Source organism: Carcharhinus amblyrhynchos, chromosome 29 (assembly GCF_965287045.1).
Source record: "Carcharhinus amblyrhynchos chromosome 29, sCarAmb.v2.hapA, whole genome shotgun sequence".
Taxonomy (NCBI): Eukaryota; Metazoa; Chordata; class Chondrichthyes; order Carcharhiniformes; family Carcharhinidae; genus Carcharhinus; species Carcharhinus amblyrhynchos.
The window spans coordinates 19,343,301-19,367,854 of record NC_137352.1 but is presented as its reverse complement, the minus strand read 5'-3'; the positions used below and the strand labels follow the sequence as shown (position 1 = coordinate 19,367,854).

Genomic DNA, 24,554 nt, shown 5'->3' with positions numbered 1-24,554 from the left:
GTGTCACGGATGTTACTTGCTGCAGCACCTGAGAAAATTCTGATTGGAATCGAATGATGTGTAATGAACATAGCCACTTCTGACTTCATGATAGGGGGAAGGCAACTGATGAAGGAGTTGAAGATGGCTGGGTCCGAGATGCTGCCCTGAGGAGTTCATGTAGCAATGCCTTGGGACTTCAACCTAATAACTTCCAAGATACACAAGTATTTTCATTGACGCTGGGTAGAGCTCAAGCCAGTGGATAGTTCACTCCCGATTCACAATGACTTCAATTTTACCAGATTCCTTACTGCCACGTTTAGTCAAATGTCACCTTGATGCCAACTTCACCACGGAATTTAGTACACTTATAGAGTCATAGAGGTTTACAGCATGGAAACAGGCCCTTTGGCCCAACTTGTCCATGCTGCCCTTTTTCTTTCACTGTCACCCTGGGTTTTAGACCCAGGCTGCAGTGAAGCTGGAAAGAGAGGGTAGAATGCAAAGGAAATTCCAAGCAAGAAAGAAAATGCTTGTAGAAAACCGAACTTGTTCCTCTTGTGATTTGGGGTGGCACGATGGTTAGCACTGCTGCCTCACAATGCCAGGGATCCGGGCTGAATCCCAGCCTCAGGTGACTGTCTGTGTGGAGCTTGCACATTCTCCCCGTAGTCCAGCTGGTCCGATTTCCTCCCACACTCCAAAGATGTGTGGATTAGGTTGATTGGCCATATTAAGTTGCCCCTTAGTGTCAGGGGGATTAGCAGCATAAATGTGTGGGGTCACAGGGATAGGGTCTGGGTGGAATTGTTGTCAGTGCAGACTTGATGGGCCAAAAGGCCTCCTTCTGCGGTGTAGGGATTCTTGATTCTATGGAAGTGAAACATCAGTCAGTTCAGTCCAGACCTGCTTAATGCAGACATCCCGATTCGAAAGAGGAAGGAGCCACAAGAGGGCAGTCAGACCACACGCTTTCAGTACATCGGACAGAAAGGCAAGCTGCTGTTTGTCTCCTGGCGCACATTCCGACGGATCATCATCTGTGTCAGCAGACAAAATGTATCGTTGGTAAATTGCACCTCATTTATAAGGACATGCGCGAATACGTCTGCCTGAGAGGCTTTGCGTTCGTTACAAATGCTCGGCTGCCGAACGCAAATGAATCTTTTCTGAGAGGACAGGAGTCACTTGATGCTCTCGCTGCGTTGAAAACGAGGAGACAAAAACGCAGGAAGTGGACCGAATCCTGGCTGACAGTGATAAATGCATTCGACAATTCTAATTTTTTCCCCCTCCTTTCTTTTTTAACTTGGCATGAATACCACTGAAAATCCCAGACAGATAGAAGATCCAGTGCGAGCTTGGTCCAATACTGGCAGAGATAAATTGCCTCTCCTCCTGCCCACTGGCATATATTAATCCTGTGACTGTGATAGATGGCACTAATGAAGGCCACAGAGAACAGTTTGTGCAGTAAGTTGGGGTCTATTGGTTCTCAGATAAAACAACATTATTACACAAATCAAACTCTAATACTGTGCAAATATTATTTACTGACCGTCCTCAAAATTCTCTCCTCGGTGGAAATTATTTTTAAATCATTTTTTTAATACACTCTTAACTTAAAAGGCTTTGGAAAGTGCAAGGATAACAGTGAGCTGAGCCTGTACACGTTGCTGCTAGGTGGCAGTGTTTCTACCTCAGGTCTTAGTTCTTCAAATTAACGTGCTTTTTCTTCCCCCGAGGAATTATTGACTCATTGTAGTCATCGTGTTCAAAATAAACTGAAGCAGTTGCGTGTAAATAAGCGCGATGGCCCTTGTTGTGCTAACAGATGTTTTGATGATGCATTGTTGAGAGAGGTGGAACTTGGATTAGTGAGTAAGTGCAATACATTGGATGGTGAAGTCAAAGAAATTACAAGGTCAATTGCACAGTGGTAGGGGTATGGGAGGGGCAGGGCTGATTTAAATATGGTAATTAAATGTCCTTCCTTGCTCTCTGTGACATGTTACCTGCTGCAGTAAAAATCACAACTGGTGCACATGTAGGGGGTTGGAGGACACAATTTACATTTATTCAGGGCCCCCTCCTGTCCACGCCTGTTCTATCAACCCAAATCTGTCCAAAATATTTCTATTTGCCTGAATATTGTGAGATAAGAGGTGGCCAGGTGGCACAGTATTTAGCACTGCTGCCTCAGCGCCAGGGATTTAGGTTTGATTCCCAGCTTGGGTCACTGTCGGTGGCGGAGTCTGCACATTCTCCCCGTGTCTGCGTGGGTTTCCCCTGGGTGCTCCACTTTCCTTCCACAGTCCCAAGATGTGCTGTTTGGGTGTGCTGGCCATGGTAAATTCTCCCTCAGTGTACCTGCACAGGCGCTAGAATGTGGCGACTGAAGGATTTTCACAGTAATTTCATTGCTATGTTAATGTAAGCTTACTTGTGACTAATAAATAAACTTTAATTTTAAAACATTTTTTAACTTTAAAACTCCAGAGCTCAGGAACATGTCAGGCCATGGATTAAATAACAGTCTTTTTTTTATGTCAAAATGTTTGGGAATGAGATTCGTGAACTCTTGATTAATCTAATTTTCCCTCTCACGATAGGAACCTTTTCTGTCAAGAAATGAACATGTGAAAGATGAGCAGTTTCTTTCTGGAATGGCTACTTTACTTTGACAGGAGTCTGAATCGTGAGGCGTGGAAGGTAACGCTATTTGCATCGGTCGTCTAACTTATCTCTCCAATCGCTTGTCTTCCTGCCTCCCAATTTGACATGTGTGGCATGGCCTTGAGATCAGCCCATTAGGAAAGTTTCGAAACAGCAGGAGAGAAAGACGCCGGCTGGGACACATTATGGCCACACCGGGAATCAGGTGAAAGCAAAACACAAAAGCAGTAGGCAGCCCGTCGAGATGTCACATATTTGACTGGCTGACTCATCACCAATTTCACAAAGATTGGTTTAGGAGTAAGGTTCATTATATGCCATTCCCACCAGTTCCTGCTGCAAAATAATACTGGTGACATTTAATGATACGGTGCACTTTCCGGACAAGCTGGAGATTGTGATAATAGCAATTAATCCCTATTTTGTTGAAATGTCAGTCTGTGCACGGCATAGCCTCAGATTGTGAATTAAGTCTTCAGTGCAGACGCACAACCAACCATCATGGTGGCATTTTCTGCTTCAAAGTTGAAAGCAATGAAAGATTTACAAAGCTCCACTGCTCACCTTCTAGACTAGTCAATCACCCTTCCAATATGATTGGGCATCTGTGCTCTACAGAGCATTTTCTCTGGTCTGTAGAACACTGAACACAGGGGAATGTGAGGGAAGACATTTCTAGAACTCAGTAAAACAACACAATAACATTGCTCTGCCCACAGAAGCAGAGCAGGACAGGGCAATAACTGGCTACAATTAGGTACAGTTAAATCACCATAGGGAATTGCAATTAAATGGAAAATATGTGCTTGTTGCAGCTGCAGAATAATCGACTTAACATGACACTTCTACAATGTAGTCAGAAGGAGAGAGGAGACAAGGCAGTGGCACAGTGGTTAGCACTGCTGCCTCACAGCTCCAGGGATCTGGGTTCTATTCCTGGCTTGGGTCACTGTCTGTGTGAGGTTTGTGCATTCTCCCCGTGTCTGCGTGGCTTTCCTCTGAGTGCTTCGGTTTCCTCCCACAGTTCGAAAGACATGCTGATTAGGTGAATTGGCCATGCTAAATTCGCCATCGGTGTACCCAAACAGACACCGGAGTGTGGCAACCAGAGAATTTTCATATAACTTCATTGTAGTGTTAATACAAGCCCACTTGTAACAATAATTATAAATAAAATAAATAATGGGGCTAAGATGTGAGGAGGCAAGAGGGAGGGAACAAAATTGGTCATAGGTGAGGGAACAAAACTTAATGGCATTTATGCTCCATTAGAGGAAACACTTGTATAACGACCTCATCAAAGCCCACGAGGTTGGCCTCTTGGAGTATGAGCTCCCTGATTGAGGTAATGATTGCCCAATCAGGGAATCTCACCTGTTTCCATATTGAGGAGTGTCAGGGCTACTTACACTCTGGATTCTGACTCTGTACCTGAAGCATTCTTAGGAGTGGAGTAAAGTTAGTAAATAAAGAGAATCTGGTGAAGGGTTACTGGCCTCTGAAGAGTTGGTTCAATTTGATATTGTGTTCTATTGTACTTAGAACATCAGAGAAAGTATATGCCAGGCAGCCAATACGATACTGTCTATTTTGTGTCCCTACCCATGTCCAATTTCATTTCCTAGTCCCTCTTACTCTCCCACCCTTCCTTTCTCTTTCCATCTTTCTTTTTCCATTTCCAATTGCTGATCAAAAGCTATCACTGCTGCCTGTCAAGTCGCTGGTGCTCAAAGAACTCCCCCCTTTCCTTGTTAAGATTTTATGTCCTCTTAATGGCTGTAAGTTTTTAAAAAAAAGCCTCATCAATGTTAGCTTCTGTTTATGAGTGACAGTTCAGTTACTTGGCCAAAGATGTCTAGATCCAACTCTCCTTTGCAATGGACCACCTTCTGGCGCTTGGATGTGAGTTATAATGTTGTGTCTTGTCTTGTCCTGCCTGCTGTGGTGATCAGCCCTGCTGTAACATTAACAGGAGCAAACTCTTCTCCAGTGACTCCAGAAAAGATCCAGTGATACCTAATCGAAACTGCTGAAGATATCAGTGGACATGACAATCTTTTAGACGTTAACAGATGTACTAATCTATTTCAAATGAATATCGGTCGATTAATAACAACAATCGATCCTGATAGATAAAGCATGAGGTTCATTTTGTTCTACATTGTTCACTCCTGATAATTTAAAGTTATTCAGGCATTAAAAGAATTTGAATTGTCCAATAATTTCAGTGAAGCAATTTTTAATTAAATGAATGCAGGTACGATAATGACTTTTAAGGGGCATCTGGAAAAATACATGAGGATGGGAATGGAGGGATATGGTCCCTGGGAGGATACGGGGTTTTAATTCGGATGGGCAGCATGGTAGATGTGGTCTCGGAGAGCCGAAGGGCCTGTTCCTGTGCTGTAATTTTCTTTGTTCTTTGAAGGGTACAATGATGATGGCTAATTGGGTGTGGGCGGGGGGGGAGGCGTATGTGGGGAGTGGTAATTGCAGGCAGCAAGGCAGGAATGGCATTCATAATCTGGTATGGTAAGGTTTATGAGACTAATTTTGGAAAGTCGGGTTAACAGCGGCCTCTCGGATGGAGGGATCAGGGTAGAATGGACATCTGCATGTGAATAGTTAGGGGCTTGAAGAGGAGCAAGCAGAGATAAAGACATCAAGTATTATAGAGTCAAGGCTAATGGGAGGTGGTGCAAGATATACAGTGGATGAAGGATAATGTGGTGTTAGTGAAGGAAGATGGGGGAACTTGGTGGGTGACAAGGGAAAGCAGAAGGTGTCGGACCTTCATTGATAAGGAATTCACTCAGTTCTCATTTGCCATGGTGCAGCGCAGTCCCATGGTGAGACCCAGGACATGAAGTGGCTGGAGTGGTGGCTGGAGTCACATCTTCCTGTTGCTTAGCCACCTCTGTACTGCGCACATGGCTGGAGCAACGGAGTGCAGGTTCCATGCATATCCGGCAGCCACTGTGCATTCTGTTGTACTTGAGACTCCAAGGCAACATCTATCCTTTCCACGGTGGGAGCCAAGCATTCACATGTCAGACATAGCAACTGACAGCATGTGAAGGTACTGCAACATTTATAGATGCACCATAGAACATGAATATAGCCCAGTCCATTCCACAAATCACCTACCCATCTACACTTCCTGCTGCCTCAGAAAAACAGCCAGCATAATCAAGGACCATACACACCTCAGACATTCTCTCTCCCTCCTTCTTCCATCAGGAAAAAGATAGGAAAGTCTGAGGTCACGAACCAACCGACTCAAGAACAGCTTCTTCCCAGCTGCTGTCAGACTTTTGAATGGTTCCCTCACATACATACTGATCTTTCTCTTCACCCTATCTGTAGCTGCAACACCATATTCTGCACCCTCTCCTTTCCTCCTCCCCTATGTACTCTATATTTTGTGCTTAAAAGCCCTCAAGAAACAAAGCTTTTCTCTATATCCCATTACGTGTGACAATAATATATCAATTCAATTCATTCCTCCAACCCTGCTTTCAGTCTGTAAATGCCCTCAAGCTTCTCTGCCTGATCTCCCCCTGCCTCATCTCTGCAACAGGTCTCTGAGGACTGGGCCTGAGGCACGTCACCGGAATGGGGCTCAACAGGGGAACTCGTCTTTGTGAAGTCCCCTGAGTGCCACTGTCGCCATCAGCTGTGAGCACATGTCAGTGATCCCCAGCCTATTCTCGAACATGAACGCAGGAGGGTGCGTGTATCCGGGCTGGTGTAGGGTAAAGGTGAGCAGCATGGTGGCACATCCTCGGGATTGTGAGGCATCCTCCTCAAATGGGTGTTGGTGCCGGGGTTGTGGTTGGTCTGCTTGCCGGTGGTGAGGAGGGGGTTAGGGGAGTTGTTTCTTGCTGTTACCTGGAATGAAGAGCAGAACAATCTGTACCAGTATTTTGCAGCCCTTCATTCTGGTGGGATATTCCAATCCCGCCAAAGTGAGATTTCAATGACTCGCCAGCCCCGCCGCAGAGGGTCTGGAAAATTGATGATTGGTGATTGAATAAGCAGACCCTTTAATTCAATATGTCTTTCACTCAGTGGGTGCAGCTGCCAACTGTAGACAGGTGGCATCCTCACTGGCTTTCTGCTTCAGCAACACATGCGGTCCTGCTCCTCCTCCCGAACTATCCCTGCAGACATCTCCTCAGAAGGGCTGTGGACTCTGTTGTCCAGAGTTCCAGCTCCAGTCTGGGAGTGCTCACTCTTGTTATGGCTGATCCTTTCCTGCAGAAATGGAGAAGAATTGATTGCGATCCCAGAGGTTGAATGAGCAGCTCAGAGGCCTAGGTGCCGTTGGCAGCTGGTGAACTTTCCCCAATCAATAACTAAACGTTGTTTGCCCTGTAACAAATATGAGATTGAGAGCTTTAAGTACCTGGCACACATCCAGTGCAAGTGGGCAGCAAGATGGCACAGTGTTTAGCACTGCTGCCTCACAGTGCCAGGGACCCAGGTTCAATTATCGGCTTGAGTCACTGTTTGTGTGGAGTTTGTACGTTCTCCCTGTGTCTGCGTGGGTTTCTTCTGGGTGCACCAGTTTCCTCCCACAGTCCAAAGATGTGCGGGTTAGGTGCATTGGCCACGCTAAGTTGCCCCTACGGGATGCGTAGGTTAGAGAGATTAACAGGGTAAATGTGTGGAGTTGCAGGGATGGGGTCTAAGTAGGACTGTTGTTGGTGCAGACACAATGGGCCGAATGGCCTTCTTCTGCACTGTAGGGATTCCATAACCCATCTTCTGGTGAGTATTGCAATCTAAACTCCTGTGTGACATCCCTGTGCACTTGGACACTTGGACAGCCTTTAGGAGTTTCAGTTTATGTGAATAGATAGTACAGTTACTCTGGAGGAATATAGGCCCTCTTCCTGCATTACTTGAGTGTCTCTGCACTGGACCTGATGGGTCTGCTGCAGCCATTTTCCGGGCTGCCGTGGTCAGCAGGAAGGCCACCCTGGGGGAAACAGCATTCCCTGGAGGAGAGTTTCCAGGGAGGCCTTGCTGATCCATGGGATTACACACTTTCTTCTGTGGGGGACTTACAGACATTTAAACAAAGGCCCTGTCATGCATTGAATGAATGGCTGTCTAGGTACCCTTTAACTGTGTCACCTGCACCATCAAGCCCATTATGTAACAGTGGGAATAATGACTTCTCACAGTCTATTCCGGCCATGGGATTGGCTATGCTCCACATGGGTACATAGTTAATGAGCTGATCTGATCACAGGCAGTCAGCCACCCTGCCCCTTGGTAGGAATCACTCCCACTCTTCACCTGCCGCCAAGCTTACATTTCAGAATGGGAGATTCCACCTATTTTCCCTGGAATTATTAGGGTGGGTTTTTCTCTCCCAGTATTGTGATATACTGGATCATTGGGATGGAGCACAAAGGGGAGGTTCAGGTGAGGAACTATGGCACATCTGTAACTGAGCCTACCCAACATTCCCTTATGCACTCTGTCCAGGCAATACTGATACCCAAACACCATGGGAAGAAATATCCATTCCAATCTAGCCCACTCTTACGCTCTGGCCAATTCTCCATCTTCCCAGAACTTCAAAAGAGTTTCCATCTGTTTTTCATCTTATACCTGCCTCCACATTCAACAGACCATCCGCCATCATTTCCATCACTTCCAGTGCAATGTTACCACCTAATGGGTGGGATTTTCCGACCCCGCTCATCTCAAATCTGGAAAATCCTGCCCGAGGTCAATAGATCTCTGCATGATCCACCCCCCAACCCATCCCTCCTTGCTTCGATTCCTGTGACAAGTGGGGATGGGAAAATTCCAGTGAACGTTTCGGGTTAATGACCTTCCATCAGAATTGGAAAATGTTTTCCACTTACTTCCACTTGCAACATTCTGAAAGAGCCATTCCCGTTTCCCTCAATCTCCATCATTTCAGTGAGAACAAACCAAGTTTCTCCAACCCCTCCTCAAAGCTAATGCCCTCCATTGCCAGGCAAATCCTGGTAAATCTTTTCTGCATCCTCTCCAAAGCTTTCGCATCCTCCTGGTAGTGTGGTGACCAGAATTGAACACTATATTCCAAGTGCAGCCTAACTAAGGTTCTATAAAGCTGCAGCATGACTTGCCAATTTTTAAACTCAAAGCTCCAGCATGCTGTAAGCCTTCTTGACTACCTTCTGCACCTGCATTGCTGCTTTCAGTGACCTGTGTATTTGTACACCCAGATCCCTCTGCCTTCAATACTCTTAAGGGTTCTGACATTTACTGTATATTTCGTATCTGTATTAGACCTTCCAAAATGCATTACCTCACATTTGTCTGGAAATACACTATTACCGTTTTCTATATTGGTAAAACCAAATGAAGACTTGTTGATCATCTTGCAGTATATCTCTGTACAGTCCGCAGGTATGACTCCTCACTTCCATTTTAGTTCTCTTTCCCACTCCCACTTTGGTTTACCGTTCCTTGGCCCCCTATACTTTTTCTAAGGAAGTGCAATGTGAGCTTGAGGTATATCACTTCATTTTTCGAATAGGCATCTTTCAGCCTCTGGACTCAACACTGAGTTCAACAATTTCAGATCCTCACCACTGCTGCTGTTAATCCGGACAGCAGCTGTTGGTGATGATTCTGCTATTTGCATTTATGCCTCCTCTGGATTAGCCCTTAGCTCATTTATTTGTTCAGTTACCATCTCCTTTGGCCTTGCATTGTCCTCATCCCTTTTGTTATTTAACCTTGGCTTTCCTTCACCCTATCATGGTACTTCCCTTTTGTTGGTAGGGGAAGTGGATACGGTAGTGACTTTTAAAAGGCGTCTCGACAAGTACATGAATGAGATGGGAATAGAGGGATACAGTCCCCAGAAGCGTAGGGGGCTTTAGTTAAGTTGGGCAGCATGGTCGGTACAGGCTTGGGGGGCCGAAGGGCCTGTTCCTGTGGTGTAATTTTCTTTGTTCTTTGTTCTTCTTCCCCTCCCCTAACATCCCACACCTCCCCCAGCTCCCCCATACTTGTTTAAAACCCATCTCTAACATTTTCCAGTTCTGATGAAAGGTCATTAATTTGAAACAATCATCGGAATTTGCCAGTCCCACCCATAGCGCGCGAAGGTGGGGTGGGGGGAGGGGGCGGATCATGCAAAAATCTGTTGACCTCAGGCGAGATTTTGAGGTGAGCGCGGCTGGAAAATCCCACCTGTTATGTTCCCTTCTCTTCTCACTGTGGGTGTCCAAGCTGCTGAGTAGTTCCGGTATTTTCTGTACCTTTCGTTTCTGATTTCCAGCATATGCAGTACTTTGCTCTTAGAATTTGGACATGATTCTTCACTGAATGGCTCTGTAACTGAACTGGCATTCGGAGACACCAGCAGACAATTAACGAGACTTTTTTTTAACTATCAATCATCTAGGTTTCAGTAACGTGAGCCGTTTGTTGACACAGCCACTGTAATTCATGGACTCACAGATACTTTCAGCCAGACTATTGGTCAAAATGTAGAGTACTTGCTCACATCCTTACAGTAAACACAGTTAGGGATGTCTGCGTGCTGTAATTTAGATGTGGTGAACTTTGTCTCGGAGTAATCTAGTACTTTGTAAGTGCACCATCCACCATGAGATACGAGGCACTGACAGCAAGTTCAGGGATGCAATTCAACTGAGTGGTACTGATATGACATCATCAGCAACCACAAGAGCAATGTAGTTTATAAATGTCATCCACCCTTCAGCCTTAATCAGCCTTAAGCTCACTGCTACCCTGTACATCATGGGTACACGTGCTGTGAGGTTCAGCTTCCAGCAGGCATTCTCTCTTGTGGCTTTTATGGGTCTGTAAATCAGGCCTGCTGCATCTTATTCCCGGTCATCGCACTGGAACCTGGCAGAGTTCCAGCAATACCCTAAAACATGAATGCTTTTCTTCCGACTGCACAGAGGACATGTTGAATGGAATTTTTGCAGGGCCGAAGTAACAGGGAAACAAAGATGGTGCAGTATGAGACAGGGTGGAAGAATTATTTTCAGCAGGAGAAGGAGAATTTATTATCTTCCTGTAGCAATTCAGCCAAGGCCAGTTTCCCGTCACCAAAAATCTTTCATTAGAAACCAAAGGGTTCGAATCCCGCCATTTGCTGAATGGTAGAATTTGAAGTCAATAAAAAAAAATCTGGAATCAAGAATCTACTGATGACCATGAAACCATTGTTCGATTGTCGGAAAAGCCCATCTGGTTCACTAATGCCTTTCAGGGAAGGAAATCTGCCATCCTTACCTGGTCTGGCCTACATGTGACTCCAGAGCCACTGCAATGTGGTTGACTCTCAACTGGCCTCCAAGGGTAACTAGGAATGGGTAATAAGTGCAGGCCAGCCAGCGACGCCCACGCCCCACAAGTGACACAAAAAAGGAAGAGCCACACCCGTGATTTACAACAAGCAAGTCTGTACTCTGGGGATCTACAACAGTGATCCACCTTAGAGCAACAAGTTTAACCTCCCCCTACTCACTTCCTGTTGGGCAAGCCTCCAATGGCTCAATACAGGAGTTTGTACTCTACGAAACCCATGGGGAGATCTATCAACGATTTGCCCATCTCCTTTGTGGCCGTCATAATACTTCCTTCATTAATGATCTATTGATGAAAAGTCATTCTGCGATTGCCCTCCTCAGAACCATAGAGACTGGAATTATGGAGCTAAAGGGTGAGGTGTAAAATCAATGCAAGAATAGTACTCCCTCATAAGAAGATAAATTATATTATCTGATGGCTAGAAATCTTTATTTGAAACATTTTTAGCAGAAATGATCAAACATGAGATGCTTTTTGCCAGTTCCCTCCACTCCCTTCCTAAAAATATCAGAACTCCCAGTAGTCCTTGGATAATGCGTCCTAGTTACTGTTCTTCACATAGGAGCCTGGACAATGAGTGGGACTGGGTTAGTCAGTCATAGCAGACAGGTAGCTGAAATGAAAGTCTCCCTTGTGCACCATTAAGACCAGGAAGAGAAACAGCAACGATAATGGTTTCTCCTGATTCTGTACCATCCACAGTAGTATGCAATTCCTTTATTCCTGTATCTAAATCTTGCCAAGAATTGTTCTATTACTTTCAGTGTTGTTCGTTCTGGACCTTGCAATTGGGTAGAAGTTGGCTGTAATGTGATACTCCTAAGTTGTTTTACTTCTTTGGATAATACTGAAACTCTTGCATCTACCATGAATTCTGTGGGGTGACCATCAACCTCTAGTTTAATGCACAAGGAATTACTTTCTATTCTGTTAACTTCTCCTAGGAAATTTATTTGTTTTATCAGTGGCTCTTCCAGTTTGAGATTTTTATTTGGTTTTGTTATTATTCCTTCTTGCAAGCGATGGAAACTCTGGATCTATGTTGAAATGTCCTATCTTCCCACACTCCCCCTGCTGGATGTTCTTCCCATTTATGCTCAGTTTTCTCACCACACTGAGAACATCTGAAGATGAAGGTTGGTGCAGTTTTCCCCAACTTCACTTTGTTTGCTTGACTTTGCTTTCTATTTTTTGCCTGACGTATTGAATGTCTTCATTCATTTCTTTCCAAAGGCTATCATTTTCCCCACAAATGATTGTTTTGTTTAGCTTCCTAAGCCCGGTCTGTTTCGCTATTTGTCATGCCTTTGTGAGTGAAATCTCCCTTGTTTGTAGATTATCTGATACAGTGGAAACTCAGAGCCCAACCAATATACAATCACGTGTTAACTAATTTTTGAGGACCTCATATTCACAATTCTCCATGAGTCTTTACAGATGATTTATAAATATAATCATGAATTCACCCGCTTTTTGCTTCCTCTTATTAAACCTTGCTCACTCAGTCATCAAATTGTTTTTTACACTGAAGTATGAATCAAATGCTTGGAGGACATTCTCATATGAGCTTCAAGACTCATTGATGCCCTGTGTTCATAGAATCATAGAATTCCTACAGTGCAGAAGAAGCCATTTGACCCATCACATCTGCACCAGCTTTCTGACAGAGAATCTCACACGGGTCTACCCCACCCTATCCCCATAACACCCACACATTTCCCATGGTTAATCCATTTAACCTACAAATCTTTGGATTGTGGGAGGAAACCCACACAGACAGGGGGACAATGTGCAAAATCTACATAGTGATCCAAGGCCAGAATTGAATTTTGGTACCTGGAGCTTTGATGCACCAGTGTTAACCACTGTGTCACCATGCCATCTGTCTTGCAGAAATATTGTCTGCAATTGTCCCTACTGTGCGGAGTATGGTAGTGACCTTGATTCTTCTGTTCCTTCTTATGCAGACCTGAAGTTGTTCTGTATCTGGATAATCTCTTCCTCCAGTTATTCCAGTATTGAGATTCCTATGAGTTTTCAGCACTTTGGAAAGGTTCAGGGATTAATCTGGAACTCTGATCATGCATTGTGCATGAGTTAGTGGTCTTCTGCCAAGGTTAGCTAAATCATATACTGTGAGTACGTAGTGAGCAGAGCAGCACATGTAACACTGTAACTTAATAAGCTTCAGTAGGGTTTATCCCGTGTGAAAATGTTAATAAAATATACTGTAGAAAATGTTGTAAAAATGTTATAAAAAAATGAAAATAAAACAGTGGCTTCCCACACTAAGAATGCTACTCTAGGCTTTTATCTGTAAAAACAAAATTCTTGTTTGTTTACAGACCAATTTTTCAACTCCGTATTCTACACAATGTTGCACTTCTGCTTTCCAGCAGAATAAGGAGACTACTCTTTAGAACTGAGATGAGGAGGAATTCCTTTAGCCAGAGAGTGGTGAATCTATGGAATTCAGTGCCACAGAAGGCTGAGGAGGCCAGGTCATTGAGGGTATTTAAGACAAAGATAGATAGGTTCTTGATTGGGATAGAGCTTGGGTGGGATTGTGTCAGTGCTGGCTCGATGGGCTGAATGGCCTCTTTCTGTGCTGTAGAGATCCTAGGATTCTATGACATATAAAGCCCAGTATTCCAGTTGCATCAAAAGCATATGCAAAGGCGAACTTGGAAAATGAAACTGTGTAAAACCACCGTGAAAACAATCAACATTCCAATAATACTCAGGGTACCAATGCACTTACAAGTCAAGATCATCTCAGTTCAAGTCTAGTTCTCAGGAGGGACAGATCATCATGAGATCTGGGAAGATTAGCAAACCACCCATACATTATATAGAATCTTAATCTCTGAGCAAAGATCCATCTTGCGTGTAAATTATTTTCAGCTGTGTATTTTTAACTGGAATAATCAGAGGAATGACGTCACTTTAAGGGATATACAAATAAGCAGTAACCAGGATGTAGAGCAGCATGTGACCAGCAGCTAGCAGTGTGTGTGGAGGAACTGTAGCTGTACTGGCTTTGTGCGTCAGAGTTGCTGAATCCATAAAATAGATCTGTCTGTTGAATCATCCTGCACTGTATCTACAAATAATTGGAACCTGTATTGTTTACCAGTTGTGGTGTCACGGAGTGACAAGTTGTGTAGAATCACAACAGCTGCCACCCCAAAAGAATGTTCTGCCATCACGCAGTTGAGCAACATTATAGATGAATCACACTGCCTGTGTGATGTGAAAAAGTAATGTCAAGCAACGATAGAGTATAGAGGGCACAATTTAAAAGAGATATAGGAGCAGAGGGACCTCAATATATTAGCACATAAATCAATTAAAGTGGCAGCACTGGTTGAAAGTTAATAAATCAAACTGGGGCAGCAAGGTGGCACAATGGCTAGCTCTGCTGCCTCACAGCACCAGGGACCTGGCTTCTATTCCCAGCTTGGGTCTCTGTCTGTGTAGAGTTTGCACCGTCTCCTGTGTGTGTGTGTGTGTGTGTGTGTGTGTGTGTGTGTGTGTGTGTGTGTGTGTGTGTGTGTGTGTGTGTGTGTGTGTCCCCCCTGGGTGCTCCAATTTTCCTCCCACAGTCTGAAAGACATGCTGGTTAGGTGCATTTGCCATGCTAAATGCTCCTTCAGTGTACCCGAAAAGGTGCCGGAGTGTGGCGACTAGGTGATTTTCACAGTAACTTCATTGCAGTGTTAGTGTAAGCCTACTTGTGACACTGTTAAATAAACTTTAAAAAAACACTAGGCTTAATTTATTGGGGCATGGAGTAAAAAGGAAGAAGTTATGCCAAACTTGTATGGAACACTAGTTTAGCACAACTAGAGTATTATATCCAGTTCTCATAGACTTATAAAGTTTTACAGTACAGAAAAAGGCCCTTTGGTCCATCATTTCTACCTCAGCCATCAAGCACCTATCTATTCTAACCCTATCTGCAAACACCTGAATGCGATGGCATTTCTCAGCTAAATGCTTCTTAAATGTTGTGGGGGTTCCCACCTCTACCACTCTGTCAGGAATTGAGCCCCAGACTCCTATGACATTTTGGGTGAAAAAGCTCTCTGTGCCAAACTCAATGCCATGGAAAGCAGAGAGTAGAAGTGGAAGGGTACTTTTCTAACTGGAGGTCTGTGACAAGCAGTGCCCCACAAGGATCAGTGCTGGGGCCTCTGTTGTTTGTAATATATATAAATGATTGGGAGGAAAATATAGATGGTCTGATTGGTAAATTTGCATATGATACAAAAATTGGGGGAGTAGCGAGTAGTGAGAAGGATTGTCAGAGGATACAGCAGAATATCAATCAGCTGGAGACCTGGCCTGAAAGATTGCAGATGGAATTTAACATGGACAAATGTGAGGTGATGCAATTCCACTGCAGAAGGGAAGTATACAATAAATGGAAGAGCGTCTAGAAATATTAGCATACAGAGGGATCTTGGCATGCAGATCCTCAGTTCCCTGAAGACGGCAACTCAAATGAACAAGGTGGTCAAGGAGGTGTATGGTATGCTGGCCTTCATTGGTTCGGGCGTTCGACTGCCACAACATGATTTTCCAATTCCAACTGGAACATCATTTTGCGGCCATAGAAAAATTTGGTTAGGCTGCATTTGGAGAATAGCGTACAATTCTAGTCACCACACTACTGGAAGGATGTTGATGCATTGGAAAGGGTGAGATTTTGATGCATTGGAAAGAAGAGATTTACCAGGATGCTGCTTGCTTTGGGGGACATGGACTGAGCAAACTTGGATTGTTTTCACTGGAGTGTCGGATGATGAGGGGGTACCTGATAAGCGTTTACAAGATTATGACAGGCTTGAATAGAGTGGATAGTCAGAGTTTTTCTTTCCCAGGGTTGAAGGGTCAATTACTTGGGGGCAGAGGTTGAAAGTGAGAGGGGGAAGGCTTAAAAAAAGTTGTAAAGGGCAAGTTTTTCATACAGAGGGTTCTGAATGCCTGGAACGTGTTGCTAGAGGAGGTGGTGGAAGTAGTGTCTATAACAATGTTCAAGAGGCATCTGGATAGATACATGAATAGACAGGGAATAGAGGGATGTGGACCATGTAGAGGCAAGAAAGTATTAGAGAGGCATTGTGTCGGCACAGACTTGGTGGGCTGAAGGGCCTGTTCCTGTGCTGTATTGTTCTTTGTTCGTTGGGAAAGATGTGAAGACATTTAAGAGAGTGCATAACACATTCAGAACAATTGTCCCAGGGATGAGGAACTTCTGTTACATCAATACAATAGAAATTGCTCTTTGGAGAAAAGAACCTTGGAGAAATTTGATGGAGATATTAAAATCATGAGGGGTTGGGAGAGGGTAGATAGGAGGAAACTGTCCCATTGGTGGAAAGATCAAAAACAAGGTGAAGGATAGAACTAAGTTGTCAAAAGAAGCAAGGAAATGTGAGGGTGGTACAATGGTTAGCACTGCTGCCTTACAGCCTCAGGGACCCAGGCTCAATTCCGGCGTTGGGTGACCGACTGTGTAGAGTTTGCATGTTCTCCCTTTGTCTGCATGGGTTTCCTCCGGATGCTCCCACTTCCCCTCACACACCGAAGATGTATGCATTAGATTGATTGGCCGTGCTAAATTGTCCTTTTTTGTCAGGGGGATTAGCAGGGTAAATATGTGGAGTTACGGGAGTAGGGCCTGGGTGGGATTGTTATTGGTGTAGGCTCGATGGGTCAAATGGCCTCCTGCAGCACTAGAGGGATTTAAAAAAGCTTTTTCACACAGTGAATAGCTAGGATCTGGTATGCACTGCCTGAGAGTGTGATAGAGGCAGCTTCAACTGAGGCTTTTTGGAGAGAATTAGATAGTTATCTTAATAGGAAGAATATGAAGGGCTATAGGGAGAAGACCAGGAAGTGCCATTGAGTATTTTGTTCCTTTGGAGATCCCACAGACACTAGGGGCCCAATGACTTCCTTCTGTGCTTTCACCATTTTGTGATTCTCTGTAGATAAATGTGAGGTGTTAACATTTTACTGGGATGGACAACAAGGATAATATCACTTTGATAATAAGAATTGAAATGGGATAGAGATGCAAAAGGATTTGGGGAAAAGGCACAAATCACTAAAAATAGTGAAACATGTTAATAAGGTCAGAAATGGCAAACCGGATTTATAGCGAGATATAGCGAGTTATGATAAATACCTCTGGAATGTTGATTACAGCTAGGGTAATGTTCACAGTTGTTCTTTCAACATTATAAAAATGGCACAGAGACACTGGAGAAGATGCAAAAAGAGTTACAAGGGTGATATTAGAAATGAGTGGTGATAATTATTTACATAATTGAGCTGGCTCGAGGGGTCTGATGGCCTGCTCCTCCTTTTAGTTCTTATGTTGTTATGATCCTACACAATCCTACACAAGCCATATCCCCCACAATCCAATGTATTTACCCACCTAATCCCCCTGATACTATGGGGCAATTTAGCATGGCCAATCCACCTAACATGCACATCTTTGGACTGTGGGAGGAAACTGGAGCACCTGAAGGAAACTCGCGCAGACACAGGGAGAAAGTGCAAACTCCACACAGTCAGCCACCCGAGACCAGAATTGAACCTGGCCTCTGGTGCTGTGAGGCAGCAATGCTAACCACTGTATTGCAAAGTGGTAAAGGAAATCTGATAATTATTAGGACATGTTACAATTCATGAAATTATGTTCTGGTTTGCAAAACTGCCTTTTCTAAAGAACTGCTTTGGTTGTGCTTTCATGAGCTTTGATACAGCTTAGCTTGAGGACAGATGCACAACAGCCACCTATTAGAGACAAAAGGCAAGGACATGCAAAATTGTCTTTTTAAATGACTATGCACATGGGAAAAACTGACCATGGGAAAACAGACAATGTTTGAACTAACTTCAGTACAATGTTGACCCAATCAAAGGGCCCAGAAGGATCAACATAAGGACGTTTATGATACAATTAAGGTCTATAAGGAAGTTAAGAATGTTTATCAACATGGTATTGTGAGAGGGAGGCCACCACTCTGGGTGGTTCGCACTGCTGCCTCGCAGCGTCAGGGATTCAGGTTCAATTCCTGGCTTGGGTTACTGTCAGTATGGAGCCTGCATGTTCTCCCCGTGTCTGCGTGGGTTTACTCCAGTTACTCTGGTTTCCTCCCACAGTCCGAAAGATGTGCTGGTTAGGTACGTTGGCTGTGCTAAATTTTCCCTCAGTGTACTCAAACAAGCACCAGGGGATTTTCACAATAACTTTGCATAGTGTTAATGTAGGCCTACTTGTGACATGAATAAATAATCTTTAATACACAAAGAGAAAATTACCAACAAGGATTTCTATTCATATCACATCCAATTCTCCCGCAGTCAATCCATACTGGCTACCCAGGGGGTAATTGTATGTTTTCTAAAATAGCTTTGTAACTCTTCAGATTTTGAGCTTTTTAACCATAGAATCACACAGTGCAGAAGGAGGCCATTTGGCCCATTGAGTCTGCACCAATAACAATCCCACTCAGGCCTATTCCTTTAACCCCATGCATTTACCTCAGCTAGTCACCCTGACACTAAGGGGCAATTTGGCACAGCCAATCCACCTAGCCTGCATATCTTTGGACTGTGGGAGAAAATCTGAGCGCCCGGAAGAAAACCACACAGACACGGGGAGAACATGCAAACTTCAGACGGACAGTGACCCAAGCCAGAAATTGAACATGGGTCCTTGGCACTGTGAGGCAGCAGTGCTAACCATTGTGTCACCATGTTGCCGTTGGATTTGCAGTCACATTGTGTCAGCTATAATTCTCAGTCTTTCAGATGTTACAGAACCGTCATATAAGCTGCATATTTGCCAGACAAAAGGAAAGACATATTCCATATATCACTCCAAAGTACTCAGCTATGGATATGTCACTTTCAAAACAAGATCGATCAGACAGTTCCAATATTCTGTCTGCACAGGTATGTAATCTCCCATCTGAAGATATGTGACGCTTGTTATTGTGTACTCGATACTGAGACAAGGTGTCCTGAATGAGGTCCTGAAAATAACCCATTTGTTAACTAAATTGAACAAAAGGAAGTGGAACCAATTTAGTCAAATTGGCCCAACCTTGTGCTCAAGAGTCAATCTATATTTCTTTCCAATTTAATTATCTCCGACTGAACCTTGAACCATCCATTACGAATTTGGAACTTTTAAATTTTTCGTGATGGTAATACATAATCGCGGCTCAGCAATCATTGATTAAAACTGAAACCGGAATATATGAGCCCCTGATGTAGTAACTCTTTATCTCCGTGGCAAAGCGCCTTCCTCACGTTGAGGGATTGCCAGAAGGAGAGCTCTTAATAATGTTGGATTTTACACGTTATGGATACGAATGAGGCCATTTAAGTCCCTTAATGAAATTACAGCTTTGTACTCCATTACTCTCGATATAACAGGCACTAAGTAGTTTAGTTTTGACAGTCCAGGACATTTGTTACATATCTTCAAGCAATGCATGATGATTGGCTTAATTTTATGAATGTTTTACTGGCAAACATTTTGTGATGGGAAACGCTAGTGCATTCCTTCCCCTTGAATGACTAACAGGAACAAAGGAAAACGTAGACTGCTTTTCAAATACAAGGTTTGAGCTGTATCCACATGCCATTTATGGAGAATTTCCTGGCATAATTCAAATTTAAATGGTCACCTTAAATTGTGCCAATTAGCTGCTGCATACTCTGTTTGCCTACCTGCATTACCATTCTAATCAGACATCCGCAATACATTTAAATAAAGGTAAAGTGCTGCGGATGCTGGAATCTGAAACAAAAATCAGAAAATGCAGGAAAATCTCAGCAGGTCTGACAGCATTTGTGGAGAGAGAATGGAATCAATGTTTCAAGACAGGATTTGACTTGAAACCTTGGCTCTATTCTCTGCACAGATGTTGTCAGACCTGCTGAAACCTTCTTGCATTTTCTGTTTTTGTATCTGCATTACATTTAATCCCTGCTTTCTGAAAATATCTCAATCAATTATTGGAAGAAAAGTCAATGTCCATGTAATGATTGAGCGAAATGAATGTTTTTTGCATTTGGGAGTGTTCTGGTTATGTTGGGCCATATAGTACATAGAATCCCTACAGTGCAGAAGGAAGACATTCAGCCCATTAAGCCTACACCGATAACAATCCCACCCAGGCCCTATCCCCGTAATCCCACATATTTACCCTGCTAATTCCTCTAACCTACGCGTGGGATACCAGCAGCAATTTAGCATGGCCAGTCAACCTAATCTGTTCATCTTTGGACCGTGGGAGGAAACTGGAGCACCTGGAAGAAAACCCATGCAGACATGGGGAGAATGTGCAAACTCCACACAGACAGTGACCCAAGCTGGGAATCAAACCCAGGGCCCTGGAGCTGTGAGGCAGCAGTGCTAACCACTGTGCCACCGTGCCGCCCAGGTCCTTTAGTGAGACCAAGATAAAGTTTTTAATCCCCTCACTTTAATAAATCCTTCTGACTTTCACTGCACATGATTAAAATATTAAATTTGTATAACTTGGGGGAGTAGGAGGCAGAGAGTGGGGGTCAATGGGTGCTATTCGGATTGGCGGATGGTGACTAGTGGAGTGCCCCAGGGGTCGGTGCTGGGGCCTCAGCTATTTACCATTTATATAGATGATCTGGAGGAGGGAACCGAGTGCAGGGTGTCGAAATTTGCTGATGACACCAAGATTGGGGGAACGGCAAATTGTGCGGAGGGTGTGGAGAGTCTGCAGAAGGATCTAGATAGGCTGGGCGAATGGGCCAGGAAATGGCAAATGGAATTTAATGTTGGCAAGTGTGAGGTGGTCCACTTTGGTAGGAAGAATGGTAGGAAGGACTATTACTTACGTGGCGAAAAACTGCAGCAGGCGACGGTGCAGAGGGACCTCGGGGTCCTTGTGCATGAGTCGCAAAAACCCAGCTTGCAGGTGCAGCAGGTGGTCAGGAAGGCGAATGGGATGCTGGCCTTCATAGCGAGGGGGATTGAATATAAAAGTAGGGAGGTCTTGCTGCAGCTGTATAGGGCATTGGTGAGGCCGCAGCTGGAGTACTGTGTGCAGTTTTGGGCGCCGCACCTGCGCAAGGATATTTTGGCCCTGGAGGGAGTGCAGAGGAGGTTTACTAGGCTGATACCGGAGTTGAGGGGATTGAGCTATGAGGAGAGGCTGAATAAACTAGGCTTGTACTCGTTAGAGTTTAGAAGAATGAGGGGAGATCTCATTGAGACGTATAAGATGATGAATGGGATGGATAGGATAGAGGTGGAGAGACTCTTCCCGCTCAAAAAAGACAGTAGGACTAGGGGGCACAGCCTCAAGATAAAGGGGAGGCGGTTTAGAACGGAGTTGAGGAGGAACTTCTTCACTCAAAGGGTGGTGAATCTCTGGAATTCTCTGCCCGTTGAAGTGGTGGAGGCTGCCTCGCTAAATATTTTTAAGAAGCGGGTTGATGGGTTTTTGATAAGAGAAGGGATTAAGGGTTATGGGGAGAGGGCGGGAAAGTGGAACTGAGCCACGACAGATCAGCCATGATCTTATTGAATGGCGGGGCAGGCTCGAAGGGCTAGATGGCCTACTCCTGCTCCTATTTCTTATGTTCTTATGTTCTTATGTTCTTATGTTTTAAGTTGGTAAATACTCCATCAGACTTACCTGCCCTACTTAACTAATTGTTACTTTCCATTAGTGGGCAGGCACTGTGGCACGGTGGTTAGCACAGCTGCCTTATAGTGTGAGAGACCTGAGTTCAATTCACTGCCTGGGCAGCCTCTGCAAATTCTCCCTGAGTCTGCATGGGTTTCCTCCCACAGTCTGAAAGCCATGCTGGTTAGGTGCATTGACCATGCTAAATTCTCCCTCAGTGTACCTGAACGGGCGCCAGAGTGTGGCGACTAGGGGGTTTTCACAGTAACTTCTTTGCAGTGTTGATGCAAGCCAAACCATGACACTCATAAATAAACTCCTAAAGAATTGTAATCGCTTGTTGTGGCATTAAGCAATTAAAGTTTGACAGGAAGAAAATGGAAACATACTCATCTGCTGCTTTTGACAGTATTTTGGCTCCTTTAGACTGTTGATTAAGCCTTATTCAAATAGGAAGGGGGTGTTGAAGAAATCTGTGTGACTCATTTTTACGGTGATATTCTAAATATTGTGTGCATTTTGGGGCGTTCGCTATGGATGGGATATTGAGAGGCAATGCAGAGAGCGATTCACTCGACTGAGAATGTTGGAAATGTTCAGCAGGCCTGGCAACACCGGTAGGACAGAAAGAAATCTCACAACACCAGCTTAAAGTCCAGTTGGACTTTAAGCTGGTGTTGTGAGATTTCTTCCTGTTTTACCTCAGTCCAACACCGGCATTTCCACATCAGCACCTGTAGGGAGAGAGACAGAGTTAATGTATCAAGGCTGTTGTTTCAGAACTCTGAGAAAGTGCCAAACAGGATGGAACTCAAAGGTGAATGAGGAGGAGTAGGAAGGAGGGGTTTGAGCAGCAAGGCTGAGAAGGCAGCAGCTCTCAACTGGTTCCCCCCACCCCCCGCCCCCCTGCCTGGTCCCTCGATTCAAAACAGTAGCAGTTCTGAGTGCCTTTCTGCCTTTCAATAAGGAACCCTTCCCCCGCCCCTCTTCCCCAACCTCACCTCCCCCACGCCCTCCCACCCATACACTATTTAAATCTCTTGATGAACTCATTGGCTTAATCGGGATGGCTGCGGCCAGTTTCCGAGCCCTCGCCTTCCCACACGACAGGTACAATATTTTGCCCAATCTGTTTAAGGTTGAAGGTCATGAAGACAACTGAGCAATCGTGATAACAGTAACAATGGATGTTCGGGGCAGAGATAAAGATCCAAGCCAATTCAGATGGGAAAATCTCTGAAACTAACCCCCATGGTGAAGTCCAGGATATCACTCAGGTCCTGAATTCCTTGCACCACCTACCTGGCTTTGTAAGAGGTGATAGGAGCCCCAGCCTGAAACAGGTCCAGCCCTCATGTGTAGGGATTCATTGCATTGGCATTTACCTGTGGCCAGGGTCTGCTATTCTCTGCAGAAAAGAACTATCTCCTGACACCCAGGTCTTTTAAAACTTAAGATGATGACCCCTGGCCCTTCTTAATCTCTGTGATTGCAACAAACTGCTAACAATACAATCTATTTTTCTTTCTCAGCTTTTAAACCTTGATCAGATCATCCCTCATGCGGATGCTGGAAGACTAAGTGGAACGCAATTATTCTGTGGCTGCTGTGAACATAGATGTATCATCAATGATCTTCATATGACTAGAACTGAACAACACAGGTTTTGAGGATAGATTTTCACTGGTCTTCTTTGTCTGCCTTGAGAACTTGGAAATTCAGCAGAATTTTTTTTTGAATTATTTGCCTTGATAAGTCATATCAGTTTTGAAGGAGGTTTGAATGAAAGGATGCCAAAATCAACAAAACTCTGTTTTGTGGAGAGCGGGGTTTACGTGAGAGAGTATCTTGTTCTATATTGTTCGAGCACCTGAAGGGAACATGTACAGAATATTTGTCTTTGTATGTCTTAGATTAATTACCCTGAAAATTCTGTTGTTACTAAACTGCTTTAAGTGAGCTCAATTACTTTCAAAGGTAATCCATCTGTTCACTTACTCTAGCTGATAACTTTGATTTAGTGGTGGTGACTTGATCTCAACTGTGATTGGGTTTCCCTGTTAGTCTTTCCCTCTGAGGATGTATGTGTAAAAAATCTATTTTTACTATTCCTGCTGATTGCCCATGATAACTTCCAAAGTAACCTATTAAAATAGTCAAAGGGATTTGATTTATTATTGTCACATGTATTGGGATACAGTGAAAAATATTGTTTCTTGCATGCTATACAGACAAAACATATTGTTTGTAGAGTATATAGGGGAGAAAGAAAGGGTAGGGAGCAGAACATAGTGTTAAAATCATAGCTATGGTGTAGAGAAAGATCAGCTTAATATAAGCTCAAATATCAGCTCAAAAGTTGGATGGCAGCAGGGAAGAAGCTGTTCTCAAATCGGATGGTACATGATCTCAGACCTTTGTACCTGTTTTGCAATGGGAGAAAGTGAAAGAGAGTATGTCTACGGTGCCTGGGGTCCTTGATTATGCTGGCTGCTTTTCTGAGGCAATGGGAATTTTAATTGGCTCAATGGGTGGGAGGCTAATTTGCATGATGGACTGGGCTACATTCACAACCCTTTGTAGTTTCTTGTGGTCTTGGTCAGAGCAGGAACCATGTCAAGCTGTGATACACCTGGAAAGAATGCTTTCTATGGTGCACCTGGAAAAATTGGTGAGAGTTGCAACGGCCATGCCAAATTTCCCTAGCCTCCTGAGAAAGTAAAGATGTTGATGGGCTTTCTTAACTATAGTTGGCATGGAGGGACCAGGACAGGTTGTGACTAGAAACTTAAAGATCTTGTCCATTTCCATTTCATCACTGTTGATATA

At 44.1% G+C, this 24,554-nt stretch overlaps 1 long non-coding RNA gene across 1 annotated transcript; it reads left to right on the top strand.

The window, feature by feature from the left end:
• The first annotated feature begins 1,171 nt into the window (after nucleotides 1–1,171).
• Nucleotides 1,172–24,554, top strand: LOC145359836 (uncharacterized). The gene is made up of 3 exons (XR_013889641.1): nucleotides 1,172–1,455; nucleotides 2,595–2,694; nucleotides 23,258–24,554. It is a non-coding gene; the product is annotated as an uncharacterized LOC145359836 (long non-coding RNA).